The sequence below is a fragment of the Macaca nemestrina genome, chromosome X (assembly GCF_043159975.1).
Source record: "Macaca nemestrina isolate mMacNem1 chromosome X, mMacNem.hap1, whole genome shotgun sequence".
Lineage (NCBI taxonomy): Eukaryota > Metazoa > Chordata > Mammalia > Primates > Cercopithecidae > Macaca > Macaca nemestrina.
The window spans coordinates 122,874,751-122,890,786 of NC_092145.1; positions in this window are offsets into that span (position 1 = coordinate 122,874,751).

Genomic DNA, 16,036 nt, shown 5'->3' on the forward strand with positions numbered 1-16,036 from the left:
AAACTTACATAGAATTTTTTCAAATCCTGACCACTGTACTAATAAGCTGTAAGACCTTGAGCAACCTATTGGACCTCTTTTAGCCCCAGTCTCCTCATCTGAACAATGGGAGGTGGGTATTAATACCATCTTCATTGGGTTGGTGTGAGGACTAAGTGTACACAATGCACATAGTCTGATGCTCCACATATGGTAGCTGCACAATGCATGGGTTTTGTCTTCCTCTTTAAATGTGGTATGCAGAATTGATAAAAATGTTCTAGGTGTGATCTGACTGGTCAAGAGTGAAGGGGGATCTTGATTTCCTATGTTATGGAGACCACACATCTATGGTGTAACCTCAGACTGATTGTGCTACCCTTTTAAAGACTTGCCTCACATTATTGGCTCATACAGAAGTGTGCAATCAACTACAACCACCAGAACTTTAAAAAATGTATTTGTAGCAATTGAGTTGGGGTAGCTGATAAGACATATCAGGCCAACTATACATGAATTAAGAAATCTAATGGGAGGAAGTGTTGTTGTATTAGTTTGACAGGGCTTCCATAACAAAGTACCTCAGCCTGGATGTTTTAAACAACCAAAATTCATTTTCTCACAGTTTTAGAAGCTACAAATCCAAGATCAAGGTTTCAGCATGTTTGGTTTCCTTCTGGGGCCCTTTTACTTGGCTTGTAGATGGTCATCCTCTTCCTTTATCTTAATATGGTCTTTCCTCTGTGTGGTCTTTCCTCTGTGTGTACGTGCCTGTGCCCCAACTTCCTCCTTTTATAAGGTCATATTCGTTTAGAGCTCACCCTTTGACTTCATTTTAATTTAAATGCCTCTTTAAAGATTCTATCACCAAATTAAGTCACATTTAGAGGTCCTAGGGTTTAAGACTTCAATATATAAATTTTGAAGGGGACACAATTCAGCCCATAACAGTAGTGAATGAGAATTTTATTTTCAAACACCAAAAATTTGTCAGGTCTTCTTGTCAAATTTTAATATATATTAGAGACACACAAAAAATGCTGAGAGAGAATGTAAATTAAGTTTGTTTAACATATAATAAGGGATGGGTGCTCTTCATATGAAAGAGAAAAATCTCTGAAAAAGTATTCATTGAGTGAAGAAGTAAATAATGCATCCCCTTTACCACAGATAAAATGTACAACTGTCAAGTCTAAGGAACAAAACAAGGGAAAATGGAAAAAAAAAAAATCGTATGGGAAGTTTATCTTTTTCTATATTTTCAGGACATGGCTGATGTCTGGCCATGTGTTCCTCCTTGGAAACATGGGCATAAATGTTTCTGTAGAGTTTTAGCTATGGAAGAAGCCCTGGAAAGAATGGCTAGTCTGTTGCTGCTGCTACCCTGCAGATACGTGCTTGGAGTTCCTGTTAAGAATTGTTGGGCAGACTGCACTAAATCATCCAAATTCTCTTGCCCAGTTCTTACGTGAAGGAGGTCACACAATTTCAAGATGACCACATAGGTATGGAAAGAGGAACCAATATTCCTCGAACATCACCTACTAGTAGTTTCTGTGATAGGTAGTTTGCATTCATTAATTTAATAAAGTATTCACATCAAGAAAAATGCCCAAATAATCTGATTTTAAAATGGGCCAAAGATCTTGATAGAGTTTGGATGTTATCCCAGCCCAAATCTCATGTCAAAATGTAATCTCCAATGTTGGAGGTGGGGACTGGTGGGAGATGATTGGATCATGGGGGTGGATTTCTCATGAATGGTGTAGTACCATCCCCTTTGCACTGTCCTGGTGATCATGAGTGAGTTCTCGTGAGATCTGGGCATTTAAAAATGTATGGAACCTCCCCCATCCCTCTTTTGCTCCTGCTCTGGCCATGTGATGTGTCTGCTCCCCCTTCACCTTCTGCCATGATTGTAAATTTCCTGAAGCATGCCCAGAAGTCAAGCAGATGTCAGCATCATGCTTCCTGTACAGCCTGCAGAACCACGAGCCAATTAAACCTCTTTTCTTTATAAATTACCCAGCCTCAGGTATTTCTTTATAGCAATGCTGGAATGGACTAATACAGTTCTGAATAGACATTTCTCAAAAGAAGACATACAAGTGGTAAACAGATATATGAAAAATGCTCACCATTACTAATCATTAGAAAAATGCAATTCAAAACCACAATGAGCTATCACCTCACCTCAGTTAAAATGGCTTTAATCAAAAAGACAAAAAATAGTAGATAATGGTAAGGATGTAGAGAAAGGGGAATGATTGTGCACTGTTGGTGGGAATGTAAAGTAGTACAACCACTATAGAGAACAGTATGGAGATTAATCAAAAAAACTGAAAATAGAAGTACCATATGATCCAGGAATCCCATCACTGGGTATATATCCAAAATAAAGCAAGTCAGTATTGAAGAGACAGCTGCACTACTGTGTTTACTGCAGCACTATTCACAATAGCCAATAGCCAAGATAAGAATTAACTTAAGGTCCATCAATGGATGAATAGAAAATGAAAATGTATATATACACAATGGAATACTATTCAGCCATAAAAAGAATGAAATCCTGTCATTGAAACAACGTGGATGAAACTGGAAATATTTTATAAAAATAAGAGAGCCTCACTATTTTGACTAATGGAAACTATTAATACAACATTCAATTTGCAGAGTTAATACAAGAAAAATGGTACCAGAAAACTGAGTTATATGGACCTCTGCACAGTTATTATCCTCTGTGAACACTGTTATGGCTTCTCTCACCATGTATTAGTTATGTATGACTTTTATATAAAGTAAAATTCATTTAAATTGAGCCATTCTGCATGTGCTATTTTGCAGCTGACTTTATTCATCCATCCATGTTGTGGTGAGAAGCAGTGATTAATTTATCTTCATAATACTATAGTATTTCATTTGTATGAATATACACATGCAATTATTTTTCTATTAATGGCATTTGGGTTTCTTTTGTTGGGACATTTATTAAAAATACTGTTATGAATGTTCTTGCAAATGCATTTTGGTAAATATATATGCACATTTCTTATGAGTACATAGAGGTAAAGCTACTAGATCATAAGATTACATTGATTTAACTTTAGTATAGAACGCCAAATAGTTTATGAAGTAGTTACGGTACCAGTTTACATTCTGACCAGCTGTAGCAAAACTTACTTATTTTAGGGAAGAGCATATATAATATTGGTGTAATTTCATGTATTCCTTAAATATTTGAACAAATTTGCTGGTAAAGCCAAATGCACTTGGAGTTTGGTATGAGAGTAGGTTTTGAGTTACAGCCTCAATTTCTTTATAACATAAAGAACAATTCTAATTTTTATTTATTAAATTATTTTTCCATTTATCATTTTGATACTGATTGTTAATTTAATTCTACTCTCTGCAAAGACCATAATCTCCTTTAAAATATTTTGAAACTTGTTTCATTGTTCATAATATGGTTAACATTGGTAACTTTCCAAGTACACTTGAGAAGACTATATATTGTAATTACATGATACATTGTCCTACATATGTCAATTAGGTCAAGTTCATTAATGGTGTTCTTTAATCCCATTCAAAACCCCAGCAAAGTTTGTTTATTTATCCATAAAAATCTGACTCTAAGCAGGGAAAAACAAAAAAGGCCACACCCATCTCAATGTATATTATTACTTTTAGGACCTGGGCCTCAAAAGTCCTGACTTCTTTTATTGCCTTTTGATGTTCTTTGCATTTTATCTAGCTTTTATAGATGTTTGCAGTGGGAGGGTTGCTGTGATACAAGCTACTCTACCAAAACTGAAAATGGAACTCCTTCCTCAACCATCGTATTTTTATTGTTGGTATTACTATTTCTAATGGAATTAATGAATTTTCTTAAAATAGTACAAAAGAAATATATTCATGGGATTTTAAAAATCTTTTCTTTTTTCATGTTGCTTGAATTTATTGTTATTTAACTAGGGTGTTTCTAGAAGACAGAATGTATAATAAATATAAATCAAAGCTCTTTCAATGCAATCGGTATTATTTACATGTGGAAAATGGCAGCATTTACCTCAAATCATTATGTTTATGTTTTCAAAGGGCTTGCCCAACTGTAGGCGGAGTACATTGTTTCTGTTTGGGAGACATGTTGCTCAGGCCTAAGGCAAAGTTAAGCAAGTCTTATTGAACATAGGAATCTCATACACACAATACTCAGGGAGGCTGAGGTGGGAGAATTGTGTGATCCCGGGAGGCAGAGGTTGCAGTGAGCTGAGATTGCACCATTGCACTACAGCCTGGACAAAAGGGCGAAACTCCATCTAAAAAAAAAAAAAACAAAGAATTCTAGGTTGAATATAATTTCCAGCAGAACTTTGAATTTTTATGAAATTTCTAATGGACATATATACATAAACAGATGGCATATCCTTTTTCTCTCTCAGGTGTGGTCCCTGGTCCATGGATCTTGGTCCATGGTCTTCTAGTTTCCAGTGTTGCTGAAAAAAGTTTGATTCTTGCTACTTTATGGGTTACCTGTGTTTTGATTTGTTTTGTTTTGCTTTAATATTTCCCTTCTGGAGGCTGTCGCAAATTTACTTGAACCTTGATGTTCTGAAATTTTGTAATAATATGTTTAGACATAAGAAATTATTTTCAGTGTGCCGGCTACTCTGTGGACTCTGTCCATATGATGACTTGTATTATTTAGCTCAGATAAAGTATCTTATAATTTCTGGCACTTTTCTCTCACGCGCTATTTCTGTACTCTCTTTCTGAAACTTCCATCAGTTGGATGACAGACTTGACTGTTTTCATTCCCGTGTTTCACTCTTCCCCTTCTTTGTATCTGGTATTTCCATGCCTCCAGTTTCTCTGGAATTCTTCAGGGTAAATAGGAATCTTCCTGAGCATTGTCCCCTTCCTCACATATGTCTAAGTTTGATTTCTTTCAGCCTAATTCATGATGTACCACTTGTCTATCAAAAAATTAAATGGTACCAGCTCCTCTTTGTACCTCTGGTAGAATTTGGTTGTGAATCCATCTGGTCCCGGGCTTTTTTTGGTTGGTAGGCTATTAATTACTGCCTCAATTCCAGAACTTGTTATTGGTCTATTCAAGGATTAGACTTCTTCCTGGTTTAGTCTTAGGAGGGTGTATGTGTCCAGGAATTCATCCATTTCTTCTAGATTCTCTAGCTTATTTGTGTAGAGGTGTTTATACTATTCTATGATGGTAGTTTGTATTTCTGTGGGGTCAGTGGTGATATCTCCTTTAACATTTTTTATTGTGTCTCTTTGATTCTTCTTTCTTTTCATCTTTATTAGTCTGGCTAGCAGTCTATTTTGTTAATCTTTGCAAAAACCAGCTTCTGGATTCATTGATTTTTTTGAAGGGTTTTTCGCTCTATCTCCTTCAGTTCTGCTCTGATCTTAGTTATTTCTTGCCTTCTGCTAGCTTTTGAATTTGTTTGGTCTTGTTTCTCTAGTTCTTTTTTTTTTTTTTTTTTTTTTTTTTTTTTTACCGAGTTTCAAGTTTCACTCTTATTGCCCAGGCTGGAGTGCAATGGTGCAATCTCGGCTCACCACAACCTCTGCCTACGGGTTCAAGTGATTCTTCTGCCTCAGCCTCCTGAGTAGCTGGGATTACAGGCATGCACCACCACGCCCAGCTAATTTTGTATTTTTAGTAGAGATGGGGTTTCTCCATGTTGGTCAGGCTGGTCTCAAACTCCTGACCTCAGGTGATCCACCCGCCTCGGCCTCCCAAAGTGCTGGGATTACAGGTGTGAGTCACCATGCCCAGCCTCTCTAGTTCTTTTAATTGTGATGTTAGGGTGTTGATTTTAGATCTCTCCTGCTTTATCCTGTGGGCATTTAGTGCTATAAATTCTGGAAAAATAAAAAAGGAGAATTTTCCTTTTGGTAAAGTTGAGATTTGGGTTCGCGGCAGTTTACATTTTTTTTTTTTTTTTTGAGACAGGGTGTCGCTCTGTTGCCCAGGCTGGAGTGCAGTGGTGTGATTTTGGTTCACTGCAACCTCTGTCTTCAGGGTTCAAGCAATTCTTGTGCCTCAGCCTCCCCCATAGCTGGGACTACAGGCGTATATCACCATGCCCAGCTAATTTTTGTGCTTTTTTTTTTTTTTTTTTGTAGAGACAGGGTTTCACCATGTTGCCCAGGCTGGTCTTGAACTCCTGAGCTCAAGTGATCCACCTGCCTCAGCCTCCCTAAGTGCTGGGATTACAGGCATGAGCCACCACATCTGGCCAGTTTACAAATATTTTTGACCACAGCCACAGTAAGAACACATTTTATATTGTGACTCACTGTACTCATAACTGTATAGAATGGAAACAAAAATTCTCCCAAACGATACTTGACTCAACATGAAGAGTGCTGTCTGATATCTCATTTGTATTTAATTCTTGTATATTTCCTTTTTTAAAATGTTTGGTTGAGATTCACTAAATTTATATGAAGATCCATTAATAGTTTGTAACCCACAGGTGGAAGACTTCTGGAACATAAGTTACAGAAGATATAGCAACACTAGGCTAGGAGGGCCCTTCCAGAACAAGCCTTCCACAGTTTCCATGGCTACCCATTTCTCAGGTCAATACAATTAGTGATGCAGTGAACCAAAACTATCATGGCAATCTGCTCCTCTCTTTCTTCTTCATCAGACCTGGGAATGCACCTCATAATGAAAGCAGCAGGAATGTGACATCTCTTGACAGTGCTCTCACAGAGAAACCAGGCCAGTTTTTGCAAGGAGTGGTTTGTTCATATACCTCACCCACGCTGCAGAAGAGCTGACTGACCTCTTCCCTCACCTCAACAGCCATTCAGATGAGAATTTATTTCTTTACGGGTCCTTTGAGGAGTTGCCCTCCCCCAGGGTGTGGAGAATTACTGATGACTCAGAGAAGCCAAACCCCAGCTCTGAATCAGGGGATGTGCCACCTCTAAGCCTCCCTTCGGGTTTCCCCACATGCTACAAGTCCAGCAGGCTCCTGCAGCCCTCCTGGTGGTGTGGGGTGCCTCGTCTTAAGCCCAGCTACAGCTACCCTTTGTCACTGGGCTGATTGCCTATCTGGGTACTATAGGGCCTCTTTACCATAATGCTGGAGATGGAACCCTGAACGAAAGGACCACAGCCTTTCCAGAGCAGCAGATCAGGTTGCCAAGTCTGATCTGCAGAGCTATGAGTGGGGGGTGGTAAAGGGAAATTGTGGGTGTGGGTGGGCATGGGAGTGATGGCGTTGCTCCACTTTTAGCAGCTGAAGGGAGAACATGTGGTGGCTTAGAGTACCTCAAAAGAGTGGGAGGTTAAGAGTAAGGTTTTGAAAGTCAGATGGTTTCAACTTAATCTTGGTTCTTCCCCTTATTGTCTGTGTGACTTTGCCGTTGACCAATTTTTTAAACTAGTCTGTGGTCTCCACTTGTGTAACTTCTACTTTTCATCCTGTTTTGAAGAATACATGTGATAATGCATATGAATCATGAATTGCCTCACATACAGCATGGGCTCATTAATGGTAGCTGCTATTATTAATGCACTGTTGTTGTTATCATACTGGGGAAGAGGAAAAGGCGGAAAGACTTAGCCAGTGGTCCCTGGAATGCAGCTAAATGCAGGATGTAATGCCTGGTAACTGCACATATAGTGTACCCTATTACAGAAACTTGCCCTTCCTGGTTTGGCAGAGTGTGTCATGCTTGCCTGGTAGGAGGAGAAGCTTCTGGAATAGCTGTGCTCAGAAGGAATCTGAAGTGAAGCCATGGCAAGTCCCAGTGTGGCAACAGCCTCACACTGAGCATCTTGGCCTTTCATGGGTTTGGAGTGGTGAACATGGGCAGGCCAGCTGAGTAGCTGCCTTCCCTTCCCCTTTAGGACTTAATATTTTGTGATTTAGTCATAATTTTTCAGGCTTTCCAAGATGGCTCTTTTTAAAGGCATTATTTCTCATTGGGACTTTCCGGGGGTGATACGTAAGCCTCACCTATATTCCTGAAAGGCCACATTCTACAAGGCACATATTTAAAGAGGTTGTTAAGTGTGTAATAGAGATGGGTCTAGCATTGGAGGGGAACAGAAGTGGCGGGAAAGAAACAACAAGTCACAGAATAAGAAATATAAAAGGGAGAAAATTAGAACACATGCAGCGTAAAACAGCAAGCTAAAACTCCTGCTGGGCCCTGGTGCTAAGGCAGGGTCAATATTCCGTACCTCGATGAGCAAGCACTGCCACCTGCTGGCCATGGGGAATGTGACTGCCAAGGGATCTCTTTGGAAATGGCATACATGCATACATCATTTTATTGTGCTTTGAACATAATTGCATTTTTTTTTTAACGAATTGAAGGTTTGTGGCAGCCCTACCTCAATCAAGTCTAATGGCATCATTTTTCCAACAGCACCTGCTCACTTTGCGTCTCTGCTACATTTTGGTAATTCTCTGAAATGTTTTAAAGAAATGAAAAATTTCAAACATTTTCACTATTATTGTATCTGTTATGATGATCTGTGATCAGTGATCTTTGATGTTACCATCGGAATTCTTCCACACAAACCACACCCATATGAGACAGCAAATTTAATGTGTGCGCATTCTGACTGTTCCACAAACTGACAGTTCCCCCATCTGCTTCCCACTCCTCAGGCCTTCCTATTCCCTGAGACACAGCAATATTAAATTAGGCCAATTAATAACCCTATAGTTGCCTCTAAGTTTTCAAGTGAAAGGAAGAGTTACACATGTACACTTTCAACCAAAAGCTAGAAATGATTAAGTTTAGTGAAGAAGGCATGTTGAAAGCTGAAAGAGGCAAAAAATCAGGCCTCTTGTGCCAAACAGCCAAGTTTTGAATGCAAAGGAAAAGTTCTTGAAGGAAATTAAAAGTGCCATTCCAGTCAACGTAGGAATGACGAAAAGGAAAACAGTTTTATTGCTGACATGGAGAAAGTTTTAATGGCCGAGATAGAAGATCAAACCAGCCACAGCATTCCCTTAAACCAAAGCCTAATCCAGAGCAAGGCCCTACCTTTTCAATTCTGTGAAGGCTGAGAGAGGAGAGGAAGCTGCAGAAGCAAAGTTGGAAGCTAGCAGAGGTTGGTTCATGAGGTTCAACAAAAGAAGCTGTTTCCATAACATGAAAATGCAAGGTGAAGCAGCAAGTGCTGGTGGAGTAGCTGCAAAAAGTCACCCAGAAGATCCAGCTAAGATCACTGAAGAAGGTGGCTACACTAAACAACAGATTTTCAATGTAGACAAACAGCTGTATATTGGAAGAAGATGCGTCTAAGACTTTCATAGCCAAAGAGGAGAAGACAATGCCTGGCTTCGAAACTTCAAAAGACACTGACTCTCTTGTTAGGGGCTAATGCTGCTGGTAACTTTAAGCTGAAGACAGTGCTCATTTACCATTCCAAAACTCCTAGGGCCAATAAGAATTATGCCAAATCTACTCTGCCTGTGCTCTTGAAATGAAGCACATTTCTAGATGACAGCACATCTGTGTACAATATGGTTTACAGAATAAGCCCACAAAAAACTACCATAGAGAAAAAAAAAAATCCTTTCAAAATATTACTGCTCATTGACATTGCACCTGGTCAACCAAGAGCTCTGATGGAAATGTGCATGGAGACGAATGTCGTTTTCATGTCTGCTAACATAGCATCCTTTCTGCAGCCCATGGATCAAAGAGTTATTTAAACTTTCAAGTGTTACTATGTAAGAAATACATTTTATAAGGCTATAGTTGCCATACAAAGTGATTACTCTGATGGATTTAGGCAAAAGAAATTGAAAACCTTCTGAAAAAGTTACCATTTAAGATGACATTAAGAACATTCATGATTCATGGGAGAAAGTCAGAAATATCGACATCAACAGAAGTTTGGAATAAGTTTATTCTAACCCTCATAGATAGCTTTGAAGGATACAAAAGTTCAATGGAGGAAGCAACTGCAGATGTGGTAGAAATAGCAAGAGAGCTAGAATTAGAAGTGGAGTATAAAGAAGTGACTGAACTGCTGCAATTTCATTTTTTGTTTTTAATTTTTGTGAGTATATAATAGGTGTATACATTTATGGGTCACATAAGATATTCTGACACAGGCATGCAATGCGTAATAATCACTTCCGGGTAAATGGGGTATTCATCACCTCAAGCATTTATCCTTTGTGTTACAAATTACACTCTTCATTATTTTAAAATGTACAACTAAATTATTTTTGACTATAGTCACTCTGTGGTGCTGGCAAATACTAGGTCTTATTCATTCTATCTAACTATGTTTTTGTACCACTTAATAATTCCCACTTCTTCCTGACCACACCCCCTCTGCCTCCAACCAATACCCTTCTCATCTTCTGGTAAACATCATTCTATTCTCCATATCCATGTGTTTAATTGTTTTAATTTTTAGCTCTCACAAATAAGGAAGAACACGCAAAGTTTGTCTTTCTGTGGTTGGCTTGTTTCACTTAATATAATGATCTCCAGTTCCATACATGTTGTTGCAAATGACAGGATCTCATCCCTTTTTACGGCTGGATAGTACTCCAGTGTGTATGTGTACCACATTTTCTTTCTTTGCTTTAAGCTGAAAGCAATGATCATTTACCATTCCAAACTCCCAGGGCCCATAAGAATTATGTCAAATCTACTCTGCCTGTGCTCTAGAAATGAAACAACAAAGCCTAGATGACAGCACATCTGCTTACAGCATGACCTACTGAATATTTTAAGCCCACTTAAACCTACTGTAGAGAAAACTAGGTTCTCCATATTGGTTGTACCAATTCACATTCCCACCAACTGCATATGAGACTTCCCTTTTCTCCACATTCTTGCCAGCATTTGTTATTGCCTGTCTTTTGGATAAAAGCTATTTTAGGCTGGGCGTGGTGGCTCATGCCTGTAATCCCAGCACTTTGGGATCCGCCAAGGCGGGCGGATCACGAGGTGAGGAGATGGAGACCATCCTGGCTAACAGAATGAAACCCCGTCTCTACTAAAAATACAAAACATTAGCCAGGCGTGGTGGCGGGCGCCTGTAATCCCAGCTACTTGGGAGGCTGAGGCAGGAGGATGGCGTGAACCTGGGAGGTGGAGCTTGCAGTGAGCCTAGATCACACCACTGCACTCCAGCCTGGGCAACGGAGCAAGACTCTGTCTCAAAAAAAAAAAGAAGAAGAAGAAAAAAAGCTATTTTAACTGGGGTGAGATAATATCTAATTGTAGTTTTAATTTGCATTTCTCTGATGATCAATGATGTGGAGCACCTTTTCATATGTCTGCTTGCACTTTGTATGTCTTATCTTTTGCGAAATGTCTATTAAGATCCTTTGCTCTTTTAAAAATCAGATTATACAATTTTTTCCTAAAGAGTTGTTTGAGCTCCTATGTATTCTGGTTACTAATCTCTTGTCAGATGGGTAGATAGTAAATATTTTCTTCCATTTTGTGGGTTGTCTCTTTCTTTTGTTGATCGTTTCCTTTGCTGTGCAGAAGCTTTTTAATTTGATGCGATCCCATTTGTCCATATTTGCTTTGGTTGCCTGTGCTTGTCGGGTGTTGTTCAAGAAATCTTTGCCCACTCTAGTGTCCTGAAGAGTTTCCTCAAAGTTTTCTTTTAGTAGCTTCATAGTTTGAGGTCTTAGATTTAAGACTTTTATCCATTTTGATTTGATTTTTATACATGGTGAGAGATGGGAGTCTAGTTTAATTTTCTGCACATGGATGTGGAATCATCCCAGCATCATTTATTGAAGAGGCTGTCTTTTCCCGTGTATGTTCTTGGCAGCTTTGTCAAAAATGAGTTCACTGTGGGTGTGTGGATTTGTTTCTGGATTCTCTATTCTGTTCCACTGATCCATGTGTCTGTTTTTATGCCGGTACTGTGCCATTTGGGTTACTATGTCTCTGTAGTGTAATTCAAAGTTAGGTGATGAGATTCCTCCAGTTTTATTTTTCCTTAGGATAGCTTTGACTATTCTGGGTCATTTTGTGTTCCATATAAATTTTGGACTGTTTTTTCTATTTCTTTGAAGAATGTCATTGGTATTGTGATAGGGATTACATTAAATCTGTAGATTTCTTTGGGTAGTGTGGACATTTTAACAATATTGATTCTTCCAATCCATAAACATGGAATGTCTTTCCATTTTTTGTGTCTTCTTCAATTTCTTGCATCAATGTTTTATAGTTTTCTTTATAGAGATCTTTCACTTTTTTGCTATACTCCTATGTATTTTATTTGCAGCTATTGTAAATGAGATTATTTCTTTTTCAGATTGTTCACTGTTGGCATAGAGAAATACTACTGGGTTTTGTATGTTGATTTTGTGCTCTGCAACTTTACAGAATTTGTTTATCAGTTTTAATAGTGTTTTTGTGGAGTCTTTAAGTTTTTCCAAATATAAAATCATATTATCTACATACAAGGATAATTTGACTTCTTCCTTTCCAGTTTGGGTGCCCTTTATTTCTTTCTCTTGTCTATTTGCTCTAGCTAGGATTTGCCGAACAGTGGTGAAAGTGGGCATCCTTATCGTGTTATAGATCTTTGAGGAAAGGCTTTCGGTTTTTCTCCATTTAGTATGATACCAACTATAGGTCTGTCGTATATGGCTTTTATTATGTTGAGGTATGTTCCTTCTACACCCAGATTTTTCAGGGTTTTTATCATGACGAGATGTTCAGTTTTGTCAAATGATTTTTCAGCATCAATTTTAATGATCATGCGGTTTTTGTCCTCCATTCCGTTGCTATAATGTATCACATTCATCTATTTCCATACGTAGAACCATCCTTGCATCCCTGGGATAAATCTCACTTGGTTGTGATGAATAATCTCTTTAATGTGCTGTTGAAATCAGCTTGCTGCTATTTTATTGAGGATTTTTGCATCGATATTCATCAGTGATACTGGCCTGGAGGTTTTGTTTGTTTGTTTGTTTGTTTTTATGTGTCTTTGTCTGGTTTTGGCATCAGGGTAATACTGGCCTCATAAAATGAGTTCAGAAGTATTCCCTCCTCCTCTATTTTTAAAAATAGTTTGTGTAGAATTGGTATTAGTTGTTAAAATGTTTGGTAGGATTCAGCAGTGAAGCCATTGGGTTCTGTGCTTTTCTATGCTGGGAGACTTTTTATTATGGCTTCAGTCTTGTCACTTGCTATCCATCTGTTCAGATTTTGCAGCTCTTCATGGTTCAATCTTGGTAGGTTGTACGTATCTAGGAATTTATCCATTTCTTCTAGGTTTTCCAATTCATTGGCATGTAGTTGCTCATACTAGCCACTAATAATCCTTTAGATTTTGGCAGTATCAGTTCTAATGTCTCCTTTGTCATCTCGGCTCTTTATTTATTTGGGTCTTCTCTCTTTTTTTCTTAGTTAATCTGACTAAAGTTTTGTCAATTTTATCTTTTCAAAAAACAAACTTTTTGTTTCATTGATATTTGGTATTGTTTTCCTCATTTCAAATTCATTTATTTCTGCTCTGATCTTTATAATTTTTTCCTTCTACTAATTTTGGGTTTGGTTTGCTCTTGCTTTTCTAGTTATTTAGATGCATCATTAGGTTGTTTATTTAAATGAATCCTTATTTTTTAATGTACGTGGTTAAAGCTATTATTATCTTTCCTCATAGTACTGCTTTTACTGTGTCCCGTAGGTTTTGGTATATTGTGTTTCCATTATTATTTGTTTCAAGAAACTTTTCAATTTCCTTCTTAATTTATTCAGTTACCCATTACTCATTCAGGACCATATTGTTTAATTTACAGGTGTTTGTGTAGTTTCCAAAATTTCTCTTGTTATTGATTTTTAGTTTTATTCCACGGTGGTCAGAGAAGATGCTTGATATTATTTTAATTTTTTGAAATGCTTAAAGACTTGTTTGTGACCTAACATATGGTCTAGCCTTGAGAAAGATCCATGTGCTGAGGAAAGGAATTTGTATTCTGCAGCCATTGGATGAAATGTTCTGTAAATATCTATCAAGTCAATTTAATCTATAGTGCAGATTAAGCCTGATGTTTCTTTGTTGTTGATTTTTTTTTTTTTTTTTTGTCTTAGAGGTCTCTACAATGCTGAAACTGGGGTGTTGAAGTCTCCAGGTATTATTGTATTGGGGTTTCTCTCTCTCCTTAGCTCTAATAATATTTGCTTTATGTATCTGGGTGCTCCAGTGTCAGGTGTATATGTATTTATAATTGTTATATCCTCTTGCTGAATTGACCACTTTATCATTATATAGTAACCTTCTTTGTCTCTTCTTATACTTTTGGTTTTGAAATCTATTTTGTCTGATATAAGTATAGCTACTCCTACTCTTTTTTTGGTTTCTATTGGCATGAAATGTCTTTTTCCATTCTTTTATTTTCAGTGTATGTGTTTCTTTATACATGAAGTTTGCTTCTTGTAGGCAAAAGATCACTGGATCTTTTTTTAAATCCATTCAGCCAGTCTATGTCTTTTGATTGGAGAGTTTAGTCCATTTACACTCAATGTTATTATTGATAGGTAAGGACTCACTCCTGCTATTTTGTTATTAATTTTCTAGTTATTTTGTGGTCTTCTCTTCCTTCTTTCCTTCCTTCCTGTCTTCCTTTTAGTGAAGATGATTTTCTCCTGCAATATGATTTAATTTCTTGCTTTTTTATTTTTTGTGTATCTCTCACTTAGCAGATCAAAAGCAAGTCTTAGAGGGCTGAGGCCACAGTGCCCCCACAGTGCAGAGAGGACTCAGCTTCAACCTGGCATGCCTGGCACCAGAGGCTTGCTGGCCCAGAGCAAGGAGGCTATGAAGGAGGGCAAGAGGCGGTGGGCATCCATAGACTGTGGGAAGAGGAAGGCTGGCACTGAGGCCCCTGTATCCTGATGGCCTCCTCCACAACTAAGCCTGGGAAGGACACAGTAAATTGGTTGAGGCAATACCAGAGGCTCAAGGGTTTCTCCGCCTCTTCACATTGGGCACTGTCTGAGGGTCCCTTGTCTGGGGTGCTGTCTGATCCCACATTCCCAAACAGGAGAAGTATGGTCATGCTAAGAGAGGGCAGAAAGTGGCCCTTTGGTGAGGCAATGTGGAACCCAGGAACGGAGCCTCATCCATGGGAGGGTGGGATATGGAGCTGAGGGGTGAGAGCCTTCCACGGCACTGCTGTGTAGAACTGCCCAGTCTAGGCCCTTGGAAGAGGCCATGGTGTGGAATCCTGGGCCGCAGCTCACAGTAGACCAAGCCAAGCCAAGGCCTGGAAGCAAGCAGAGGACAGGCCCTGACAGTTGAAGATCTCAGCAGCAGAGTCCAGCAGAACTCAGAGGAACCCATGTGAGCAAACTCAGTCCTGATTCAACCCCGGGCCCAGCCTCAGGCCGGTAGGTCCTGGTATCCCTCTGCCAGGAGGTGGCACGCAGTGTCTCTCCCATACACCTGGGTGCTGACATCTCAGGGAAGGAGGACAGGGGAGGCATCCCGAAATATAGAGTATTTAATTCACAGACGTGCAGTCACTCCAAAGAGACAGACCTGCCAGGTGAGCAGAGATGGGTACACTAAGCTTAGCAAGGCTGGTTCCCCGCCTCTACATTTTTTGGTACCCAATTCGGGCAGGAAATCACAAGGAAGCTCAAATCCATCTAGGACATAAAGAAGCTACATTTACTCGAACATCTGAACACAGTGTGAGGAAATCAGTGATTCTGTTACTTTTAGATACTTATACCTGATGACTGATTCACTGTTGTAAGCCCCAGATACCTACTTTTGCTTATAAAGAAAGATTTCTGGAATACTGGAGAGCCCAGATGCAAACCCTGATGCTTGGGTCCCATGCCCAGAGATACTGATTTAATTGGCCTGAGGTGTGGCCTGGTAGCAGCATTTTCAATGACACCATCCTCTCCAGGTGATTCCAATGGGAAGCCATGTTTGGAAATCACTTAATAGAAACCATCTAGGCTGGGCATGGTGGCTCACGCCTGTAATCCCTGCACTTTGGGAGGCTGAGGTGGGTGGATCATTTGAGGTAATGAGATCAAGACCAGC